Source organism: Schistocerca piceifrons, chromosome X, assembly GCF_021461385.2.
Source record: "Schistocerca piceifrons isolate TAMUIC-IGC-003096 chromosome X, iqSchPice1.1, whole genome shotgun sequence".
Lineage (NCBI taxonomy): Eukaryota > Metazoa > Arthropoda > Insecta > Orthoptera > Acrididae > Schistocerca > Schistocerca piceifrons.
The window spans coordinates 925564119-925576189 of NC_060149.1; the positions used below are offsets into that span (position 1 = coordinate 925564119).

Here is a 12071-nt window from a genome sequence, read left to right on the forward strand (position 1 = left end):
TCCCAAGTAACCTCCCTCAGGTCACAACCAAAAACCCACAAAATCAGACCTGTAGTGAACTGTAAGAACCGTTCAATATTGACACTCAACAAAAGGCTCTTCAAAATCCTAAACAAAACATACATATTCAATAATAATAAAAGACACAGAAACACAACAGAAATTACATAAGATGTCAAAAACATAAAAATTTCAGATGGAGGCATACTTGCCTCATTTGACATATCGTACCTATTCCTCTGTATCTTACACTTCTGATAGAAAACGGCAAACTACAAAAAAAAGAGAGAAAAACACACACACACACACACACACACACACACACACACACACACACACACACACAATGAAACTAATTGACCTTCTAGGACACACACACACTCACAAAACTAATTCAAATTCGACAATAATCTCCACAAGTGGACCGATGGCGTGGCAAAATGATCAGACGTGTCAGGAATGCTAGCTGTAATTTTTACAAACAGCATAGGAGACAGTTCTGAATTCCGGCCACCACTCCCTCAAAAACATTTATTACTACGCCGAGCGGAGTGGCCACGCGGTTTCAGGCGCCATGTCACGGATTGAGCGGCCCCTCCCGCCGGAGGTTCGAGTTCTCCATCGGGCATGGGTGTGTGTATTGCTCTCAGCATAAGTTACTTATGTGTATGTCTAGGGACCGATGACCTCAGCAGTTTGGTCCCTTTGGAATTCACACACATTTGACCATTTATTACTACAGATATGTAGACGATACAACAATTTTAATCAGTGGCACAGAAGATGACATCAGTGAAGTAAACCAGTTGTTCAACAGCTTCCATGAAACTATATAATTCATAGATGAACACAAAGTAATTTTCTAGACATGACCATCAATGGTAACAACTAATACACACTACTCAGTAATTTATCAGAAGCTTATTACAACACACACTACAATTCACACCACCACTTGTCACCCTACAGCCCACAGAATGACAGTATTGTGGTATATGCTCAATTGAGCAGCCCAGCTATCACTCTCAAACGTGAAGTACAGTCTGCCAGTGTCTTCAAATGCAAAGGCAAAATTAAACTATCTTTCACCATTGACAACATGATTGGGCAGAAAAACGTCGTAACAGAAACGTAAGAAACCCTTACACCACATGGGTATATACAAGTTTCATGTATGGGCTGTGACTGTTTCTGCGTAGGTCAGACAGATAGAGCATTTGATATCAGATTCAAGGAAACCATGGCAGCAATTAAGAAACAAAATATACATCAGCAGCAGCCACCCACCTGCAGGAAAATAAGTAAAAAAGATCTAAACATATATGAAGATAGTAACTGTTCTCGAAAGACCAGATACCATTGGTGACTGTGCAGCTTCTCTAGAATAAATGGTAATTAATTTAAACTCTCAGGTGCCGACAGCTGTTTGTTGATATACCGCGATGGGGACAGTTGAAAATGTGTGTCCCGACCGGGACTCGAACCCGGGATCTCCTACTTACATGGCAGACGCTGTATCCATCTGAGCCAGCGAGGACACAGACGAATAGCGTGACTGCAGGGACTTGTCCCTTGCACGCTCCCCGTGAGACCCACACTCCCAACTGTCCACAATCTACATACGTAATGTGCCTAATAGATATTTGCCCATCCACTCATTACTCGCGCCCACTAAGGAGACGATTCCTGTAGAAGTTCGGGCAACCCGTGCGCAATCGCACAAACGAAGGTCAATGGCCGGGTAGCCTTTAATGGTATCTGGTCTTTCGAGAACAGTTACTATTGCCATATATATTTAAAGGCTAACCGGCCATTGACCTCCGTCTGTGCGTATGCGCACGGGTTGCCCGAACTCTTATGGGAATCGTCACCTTAGTGGGCGCGAGTAATGAGTGGATGGGGAAATATCTATTAGGCACATTACGTATGTAGATTGTGGACATTTGGGAATGTGGGTCTCACGGGGAGCGTGCAAGGGACAAGTCCCTGCAGTCACGCTATTCGTCTGTGTCCTCGCTGGCTCAGATGGATAGAGCGTCTGCCATGCAAGCAGGAGATCCCGGGTTCGAGCCCCGGTCGGGACACACATTTTCAACTGTCCCCATCGAGGTATGTCAAAAACAGCTGTCGGCACCTGAGGGTTTCAATTAATTATCATTTAAGATCTAAACATCCTCGAAGTGTTACAAAATACAGACATCAAAGAAAAATAACCCGAGTCATTCCGAAAAGGCAAAAATAATGTTTACACAAAAACACACTGGGTCGATTTCAAATGACAACATTTACAACAGTCTCATCTCTGCTTTTAATAGTAGCATTTATTATTATCAAATTTACTTACTCACACGAGAGTTAGAGAGAGAGAGAGAGAGAGAGAGAGAGAGAGAGAAAGAAGAGAAGAGAGATTGTCTCCACCTCCCACTTCATATTTACCATAAATTGTTACTATCATTTATTATTGTTAATTGTTATCAACGTCATTATTACTATTGTTTACAGACGGCTGTAATGTGTACAAAGTATTGAGCTACGTAAACTTGACAAATATGAATCTCCCACTGTCAGAGATATCTACACTTACATTTCTGTACATCTATCTACCAAATACAGACACAAAACTTAGAGACTTGCTCCAAAATAGATAGGTTTTTTCTTTTGCTATGTGCTGTTTTCACTTATTATATTGTACGCAATATCTTTGCTCCCTTCGTGTTTATAAAGTGAACCGACGTTCATCAGAGACAAGGGTCAGGAGTGCCCCAGGGAAGTGTGATATATACGTATATATGATTTGACGGACACGGTGAGCGGGAATTTACGGCTGCCTGCTGATTACGCTGTGGTCTATGGAAAGGTGTCGTTGTTGAGCGACTGTTGGAATATACAAGATGATGGTTCAAATGGCTCTGAGCACTATGGGACTTAACATCTATGGTCATCAGTCCCCTAGAACTTAGAACTACTTAAACCTAACTAACCTAAGGACAGCACACAACACCCAGCCATCACGAGGCAGAGAAAATCCCTGACCCCGCCGGGAATCGAACCCGGGAACCCGGGCGTGGGAAGCGAGAACGCTACCGCACGACCACGAGATGCGGGCTATACAAGATGACTGTCACAAAAGTTCTAGCAGATCTAATGAATGGCAGCTTGCTCTAAATGCGGACGAGTGGGGAAAAAGAATCCTGTAACTTTCGAATACAACGTTTGGAGGGTGCAGCTTGACACAGTCTCTCCGATTAGATATCTAGGCGTAACGTTGCAAAGCGATACGAAATGGAATGAGCACGTCAGGTTGGTAGAAGGGAAGGCGAGTGCTTGTCTTTGTTTTATTGGGAGAATGTTGTGAAAGTGTAGCTCATCCATAAAGGAGACGGCTTACAGAACGCTAGTTGACCCATTCTTGAGTACTGTTCGAGGAAGCAATTCAGAGGCGTGCTGTCGGATTTGTTACCGGTAGGTTCGATCGGCAACAAGTATTAGGGAGATACTGCGTGAGCTCAAATAGGAATCCCTGGGGGGGGGGGGAGGGGGGGGGGAGGGGGGGGAGGGGGGTGGTGGGGGGGGAGGGGGGGGGGAGGGGGGGAGACGATGCTCTTTCCACAAGGCAAATTTAGGGAACCGGCATTTGAAGCCTACTGCAAAACGATTCTACTGCCACCAATCTACGTTTCGCGTAAGGGCCACGAAGATAAGACGCAAGAAATTTGGGATCATACGGAGGCTTTCAGATAGTCGTTTTCCACCGCTCTATTTGCGAGTGGATCAGGAAAGGAAAAAACTAGTAGTGGTACAAGGTACTCTCTGTAATGCATCGTACGGTGGTTTTAGGGAGTATGTATGTAGATATAGAACATACTTGTATTCACGACGGACATCTAGTATATTTCTCGTTATTTTAATGTTACAGTAAGAATCTAAAATTTATCTATCTTAACGGAGTGGAGTGGGGAAAAAGAGTCCTGTAACTTTCGAATACAACGTTTGGAGGGTGCAGCTTGACACAGTCTCACACTGATCACATTAGTTGGGAAGGTGAGCAATTCACCTCAATGCGCAAAACAAATCTGTGAGGTTATTATTACATTATGAGAAGTAAAATATTGCATTAAATGAGCCACTTCAACACAGGAGAGAATATCGTCGGCTACACCAACTGTTTTCGGAATAAGAGGTTAAACATGATGTGATACCAAGAATCGATAACAGATGTTACTGATAGGGCTCACAATGTTATAAACTTAGGAATAAGCCTTTTTTCATCGGGAATTATATTCGTAATCGCTAATTAATAACTAAAACGCTGTATTTTCTGTTTGCTTGCGTCCACAATGTTGCCTTGTTGTAGAAATGGTAACATTTTTCTCCTGTACTGTCAATAGAAGTATTTATTCACAAAGGAATAAACACACTTTATAACGGTCCAGGTGGAGAACTTAATATCTGAAATGCGCGGCACTTACACAGCGATGTAATTCAATTCCCTAAAACTGCGTTTCTGAAACGGTTCTAAATTCGTTCCGACGTTACCACCCGACTTAGTGCCGCCGCATTCCGAATTTGCGAAGTAGATTTAACCTAGAATTGTGTCCATGTCGTGCAGGACGATCTAGTGGGCGTTCGTTCGCTGCAGACCACCACTCCCTGATTCACCGCACCCCGTATCCGTTGATCTCCTTCCGCTCACCTCATTCCCAATATTTCTTGATGTTAGCTGCTGTGTCATTTCGACCTTTATTCTTCCGGCATCAGTAATAACTAAAGAATCCAAAACACTCAAATGGTTAGTGAGAGATGTTTGACAGTTCGTACACGGTGGGTGTCACAACTATAGAGAAGAGACGTGACCGTGGCCTGTTTGGAACATCGTTCTGGTATTCGCCTTCACTGATTTCGGGACATCGCGGAATACCAAACTTAGGATGGCCGGACACGGACTTGAGCCCCACTCCTCGTGAATTAAGAGTGTAGTAGTGGCGGTTTCCAGCCGTACGGTGGCAGCGTGCGAGATTAGCATCCGCTATAGTTCTTACACTCCGATTAAAACAAGTTTTTGTTTTACGTTCGTCACGCGCAGCTACGATGTTGCCAAATCGGCTGTTTGCGGCGCCTCGGACAAACATGTTCCGACGCATTTTTGTTCGCTGCGACCGGCAGTAACTAAATGGGCCATCGGAAGTGCCCTATAGCAGAGTAATCGTGTACACAGGCGGACCATCTCGCAAGTTAACTGACGGTTTCTTGTCGCCCAACGCTAAAGGCGGACAATAGGCCTGTATGATTTGAGGAACTAAGAAGGTGTAGGGAGTGAAGTGTCAACTATCGGACTAAACAGAATAGCAGCATTAAAGTTCCGCCAACGAGACCACTGTTGCGTTACTCGGACTATATATTTATTCGCAATTTGCATCGAACTATAAAAACACTAGCTTCTGAGATCCGCACTTATTGATGCTACAAGTTTTTCTCTAAATTGTAACTTCGACGTATTCGGACCCTGACCGTTGTGTGTCCTTTATGACATACTATAGTATGGACATCAGCTACGCCATTATTTTAACCCTTTTATGAATCAGCGGTCATTCTTTTTTATCGCCGATCTCTGTTTCGCATATAATTGATTCAAATTTAAGATTTTATTAGTCAAATTTTGTAGAGACGAGAAAATAAAAATTACCATTATCTGTGTGATGTTCAAACCGCACCGTTTCACGTCACTGCGGACGGACTGTCGATTACAGCATGATTTTTATCCGGTTTACAATGAGGTGACAAAAAGCCATAGCAAAGGGATGCACACATACAGATGGCAGTAGTATCACGTACACAAGCTACAGAAGGGCAGTGCATTGCGGAGATACCATTTTTACTTAGGTGATTGATGGGAAAGGTGGTCCGGCGTGATTATGGCCGCGTGACGGGAACTAACAGACTTTCAACGCGGAATGGTAGTAGGAGCTAGACGCATCGGACATTCCATTTCGGACATCGTTACGGAATTCGGTATCCCGAGAGTCACAGTGTCAAGGGCATGCCGAGAGTGCCAAATTTCAGGTATTAACTCTCACCACGGACAACTTAGTGGCCGACGGCTTTCACTTAACGACCGAGAGCAGCGGCGTTTGCGTAGAGTTGTCAGTGCTAACAAACAAGCAGCACTGCGTGAAATAACCGCAGAAATCAATGTGGGACCTGTACGTTACGGCAGTGCAGCGAAATTAGGACGACCGACGCGAGTGCTTTTGCTAACAGCACGAGAGCGCCTTTCCTGGGCTCGTGACCATATCGGTTGAACCCTAGACGCCTGGAAAACCGTGGCCTGATCAGATGAATCCCGATTTCAGCTGATAAGAGCTGATGGTAGGGACCGAGTGTGGTGCAAGCTCGACGAAGCCATGGACCCAGGTTGTCCACAAGAGGGGGCCGTGTTTGCACGGAATGAACCCAGTCCAAGTGAACCAATCATTGACTGCAAATGGCTATGTTCGGCTACTCTCAGACAATTTGCAGCCATTCGTGGACTTTATGTTCCCAAACAACGATGTCATGTCACCGGCGATTCATTTGAAGAACGTTCTGGACAGTTCGAGCGAATTATTTGGCCACCCAGATCACCCGACACGAGTACCATCGAACATTCAGTTGGTGCACAAAATGCTGCACCGGCAACACTTTCACAATTATGAGCGGCTACGAGGCAGCACGGCTCAGTATCTCTGCAGGGGACTTGTCTACTCCACGGCACGTCGAGTTGCTGTACTACGCCAGGCAACCATATGAGGAGGTATCCCGTGACTTTTGTACAACAAATAAGCAAACCTCATTTGCAGTATACCTAGTTGCGAGCAGTACGTAGAACTGATTATCTGCAAGTGGGCAGACCGCGGCAGGCGGAGGAGAGCGTGGCCGGCGATGCGGCACGGCGATGTAAATTGCACGGTGGACCCTGAGCGCACGACGTGGGCCGTACCGGCAATCTGCAGGCAGGAGCCTCTTCTGTGTATCACATCTCTCGTTCTAGCAGATTATAAGAGGCCTGTCTCAGAGAAATGTAGACTGGTCCAAAGCTGGTATGCAGCCTCTATGGCTTCTCAGCAAAAATGTTTAGCTGCTATGACGGTCTAAATTGGCTTATGACACTAGTTGGGCCCCCTAATTTGTTTCAAATTTTCCACGTCACGCTCAGTTACAAGTGTACAGACGAACTGTGAACTTTGGGGCAGTATGCACTACGTATTCAATCACTAGTTAAGACCACCAGAAAAGGACTGTTCACAGGTTTCGCGTGCAGTCCAGTTACACGGCGGTCACTCTTGGGTTATAAACAAAGGAACAGACAGACCATTTGTATCTTTATATCTCTTTGTGGTTAATGTTAGAAATGGAAACAGATTTTCGCTACCTTGTTTAACGTAAAACGTTCAAAGTAAAACAAAATTAATTTTAAACTTTTTCTTGCAAAATCACCATTTAGTGTCATCGTAGGCAAACAATAAGAACACAAGAAGAAACTGGCAAAAGTAAACAATGAACTGTTCCAAGGTTATGGTTTCAATTTGGAACATACAGTTTTCAATCACTAATCATTTCATGAGATCTATTTGAAATCATTTTCTTATTTTTCCTAGACACATCACGAAACTTCCAGAACTCATAACGCCTACTGCAAATTTTAGTCCTAAATAAGAAATTTAATAAATTTAAATCAGAAGTATTGATTCATTTACGTTGCAATAACTTACGATAATTTTACTTTCACTCTCTATGACATCCTCAGTATGATGACTATAAAACAAACAGGTGTCAATCTCCTACAATGAAGCCGTACGGAGTGGCCGCGCGGTTAGAGGCGCCATTGCACGGATTGCGCGGCCCCTCCCGTCGGAGGTTTCAAACTTCAGAAGTTTGGTCACTTAGGGATACACACACATTTGAACATTTTGCTACAATCAAATAGCACAATCTGTACAACGAGTTTTGCTTTGAAGGTGGCGGCCGGTGTGGCCGAGCGGTTCTAAGCGCTTCAGTCTGGAACTGCGCGACCGCTACGGTCGCAGGTTCGAATCCTGCCTCGGGCATGGATGTGTGTGTTAGGTTAAAGTAGTTCTAAGTTCTAGGGGACTGATGACGTCAGCTGTTAAGTCCCACAGTTCAGAGCCATTTGAACCTTTGAAGACTAGAAGTCACTGCTGCGATGCATTAAAAGTAGCTCCGCGTAATACTAGACTTGGGTCTTTTGCAATAGAACCAGTGGTTTCACGCGAAAAGCACTGGCACTTAAAAATCGTGGTTTAAGGCACAAACCACTGGTATTTAAAGGGTTAATGCTAAGCCTGACACAATTGTTATAGCTGATCGTGTATCGGATGTCCGAGCGTCAGTTGTTTTACACAAATTGATCTCTCTAAGGCAAATTATTTCTATATCGCCAGCATGAGGAAGCGAGGCTATCAGTATCTTCGTAATATTTTTATTAAAGATACAGCAGGATTTCCTTTCGGTGGACTCTAAATAAGGAAAGTGTTCGAGAAGAGTTGATTAAAAACCTTACCTACGATAAACAACGCATATGTTTTACTAGGTTCCCTAGACTGCGCAGAACCAGCGAATTTCTTGTCACTAATAACTGATTGTGAGTGATAGCCTTAACCACAACGAGAGAGAGAGAGAGAGAGAGAGAGAGAGAGAGAGAGGGTACAGCAATTAGTAAATTAGTTAGCTGTAGAGAATGTGGGGCTTTTGCCAGTCTGTACGAATTTTCCAACTCAGCAAGTGTATCAGCTTTTGCACCTCTCTTTCCGTGTAATAAAGACAAAATATAGTCGAATTAAATAAAGGGAACCTGCGGTTAGTCCTATGCTCTTATTTTTTCTTCTGTCCACACCAAGTAAGTCTATAACCAACCTGATAACGTACTGAAGGCAGAAACTCGGTGGCGTGTTTACGCGGGCCCGAGTACCGATTGTGGGAGATAAATCTGACTGTAATAGCCACAATTTCCAAAGTACGTAATGGAATGTGTACGTGAGCAACCAGAAACGGTACTGAAAAATCGCTTTCTTGAAAACTGGATTTGGGAGACCACATAAACTAAGCCTAGGTGTGTTACAGCTTCGGTTGACGTGTAGATAAGAGCACGTAAGACGGCGAGAGGGCTGTTAGCCAAGTCACGGGTGGTACGGAAGAAGACGAACTTGTAAATGTGTAACGTAACACAATGGTATCATCATCGATTGGCACCGTGCGAGGTGACGCAGTGGTTAGCACACTGGAATCGCATTCGGCAGGACGACGGTTCAAACGCGCGTTCGACAATCCTGATTTGGGTTTTCCGTGCTTAAATCGTTCCAGGCTAATGCCGGGACGGTTCCTTTAAAAGGGCACGACCGACTTCCTTACCTAATCCGATGACCTCGCTGTTTGGCCCCCCTCACCCAAAACATCGATTGGGGGAACCCGGCGAGGTGACGAGCAGATAAACAAGAGAGCGAGACTGTAGATCCCGAACATTTGGTGTGCATATCGTTTCCTTCCGGCGCGGCGGGCTGTACGTGCTGTGTGAATGGCTGCCGGGCGCTGGCGGCGGGAGGCGTTGTCCTTGAACGGTGCCGGTGCCGGATCTGGCTGCGAGCGCGCCTTTCTCACAGCGGCGCGAACCACGTGGCCAACTGCCCCGTCACTTCGACTCGCCGCCTAATCACGAAATGGCTCTCGTAGAAAATCTAGTCGGGAAATCCACGAATGTGGAAAAATAAACACCTCGTGCAGGGACTGGCAATAAATGGGGATCTGTAGACGTAATGGTGTGATATCTTTTACATATAAACGCTAATAATGGTTCTTAGGAGCTACACGGGGTGATTTCGTGATGACAAACTTTCCGTTTTGATGTATCAATTTGAGGTACGATACCCTGACCCGGAAACGACGGAGTCGAAAATTAAGCCGAAAACTGTTCGGTTACCTCTGAGAGTGAACATCTGCTACTGCAAGCACTTTGCTTTCCATATTACAGTAGGAGGTAATATGTACTAAAACCTGAACAAAATGTCTTCTGAGCGTAGGCTCTAAAGTGCATACCTTAAGTGCTATGAGCACTTTTTCATCTGTGCTACTGCGAAACACCTCTCTTCCACAGAACAAGTGCACAAAGCTCTTAAGGTATCCATTTTAGAGCCCATGATTATTTGAAAATTTTTTCCTGTTTTGGTCCATAAGACATTTTCCGCCATAGCCGTGTATTATGAACAGGTGCTCAATCGTGTCGAAAGAGGCAATCGCCATCCCCGGATTGCTCTTCAACAGTGGGAGCAAGAAGGTGCTTAAAACATCAATGTAGGAATGTGCTGTGATACTGCCATGGGAAACAACAAGGTGTGCAAGCCCCTCCACGAAAAACACCACCACACCATAACACCAACGCCTCCGAATTTTACTGTTGGCATACACACGCTGGTAGACGTCGTTCATCGGACATTCGCCGTACCCACACCCCGCCATCGGATCGCCGCACTGTGTACCGTGATTCGTCACTCCACACAACGCTTTTCCACTGTTCAATCGTCCAGTGTTTACGCTCCTTACACCAAGCGAGGCGTCGTTTGGCATTTACCGGCAGCCTCTCGACCATGAAATCCAAGTTTTCTCACCTCCCGCCTAACTGTCACAATACATGCAGTGGATCCTGATGCAGTTTGGAATTCCTGTGTGATGATCTGGATAGATGTCTGCCTATTACACATTACGACGCTCTTCAACTGTCGCCGGTCTGTGTCAGTCACCAGACGAGGTTGGTCTGTACGCTTTTTTGCTGTACGTGTACCTTCACGTTTCCACTTCACTATCACATTGGAAACAGTGGACATAGGAATGTTTAGGAGTGTGGAAATTTCGCGTACAGTCGTATGACACGAGTGACACCCAATCACCTGACCACGTTCGAAGTCCGAGAGTTCCGTCGAGCGCCCTATTCTGCTCTCTCACGATGTCTAATGACTACTGAGGTCGCTGATATGGAGTACCTGGTAGTAGGTGGCAGAACAATGCACCTAATATGAAACACGTATGTTTTTGGGGGTGTCCGGATACTTTTGATCACATAGTGTAGATATATTTGTACGTGTAGTGAGCACTCCCACACACCCTACTGAAGTGTTAATACCCGTTACATCCAAATGACAAGAATACGCAAATCATATCCTTAAAGAAATATCCTTTACCAGAATGAACGCAATGCACGTGTTTTGTACCAGTTTTCCTTTGTTTTTAGTTTGTTTCTTTCTTCCGTTTACCTGTGTGTCTATGAACTACTCTTCATAAAACTTTGAAAACTGTAGCAGCTACGATTGTGAGTTGTCGCTGAATGTACGCCAGTATAACAGTTTTTCTTTAAGTATGTTGCATACAACAGATCAGAAAAATGGTACTAGATCACGCAAGAACGGATCCAAGTTTATCAGGTTCCCTCTTTTCATCATCGTACCGCACTGCTGTTATGCCAGCAAATCTTTGTGGCTCAGTTATCAATTTCTTTCCTCTTTTCGTAACATCACTACAGTGCTAGACGTTCAGCATCTCTGTGAGATAAGCACCTCTTTCCTCAATTCTATTGACCTCTTCATGCCCGAAAATCAACTCTCTACGCGAATCCCGCGCCAGCGACAATTAATGAAACCTATAGTACATACTCCTTGGCCACATTACGCATTTAATGCATCGTTATCGTATACTAGAGAGCATCGGAAAACTTATCCCAAATTACTGTTCGTTAAATATGCTTCACTACACGATATTTTTTTCTCCGCATGGGTAAATAGCATCAAAATCGCACAGATGAAAGGAAAAACTAAACGAGAAACTTTTACCGCCTCGTTGGCAATGTAATCGCTAGAAACGATCTCAACCTACGCAAGTACGGGGAAGTAATAAATGAAGTCTTACTGGAAGCACCATCCCGAAATCGTTTACAGAAACCGTCGTATTCCGTAAGTGTGGCTGACCAAATTCACGGAGGTGAGGAGGGGCTCGTGGACTCGACGCAAGCTGTGTGCGCGCGCTTCAGCTTC

General features: G+C 44.8%; 1 protein-coding gene and 1 non-coding gene across 2 annotated transcripts in view; one reads left to right on the top strand and one right to left on the bottom strand.

The window, feature by feature from the left end:
* Positions 1-12071, bottom strand: part of LOC124722784 (neurogenic locus Notch protein) — a 155642-nt gene that overhangs the window by 91149 nt on the left and 52422 nt on the right. The window lies entirely within an intron of this gene.
* On the top strand, positions 2010-2084 carry Trnaa-ugc. Its single transcript has one exon. It is a non-coding gene; the product is annotated as a tRNA-Ala (tRNA).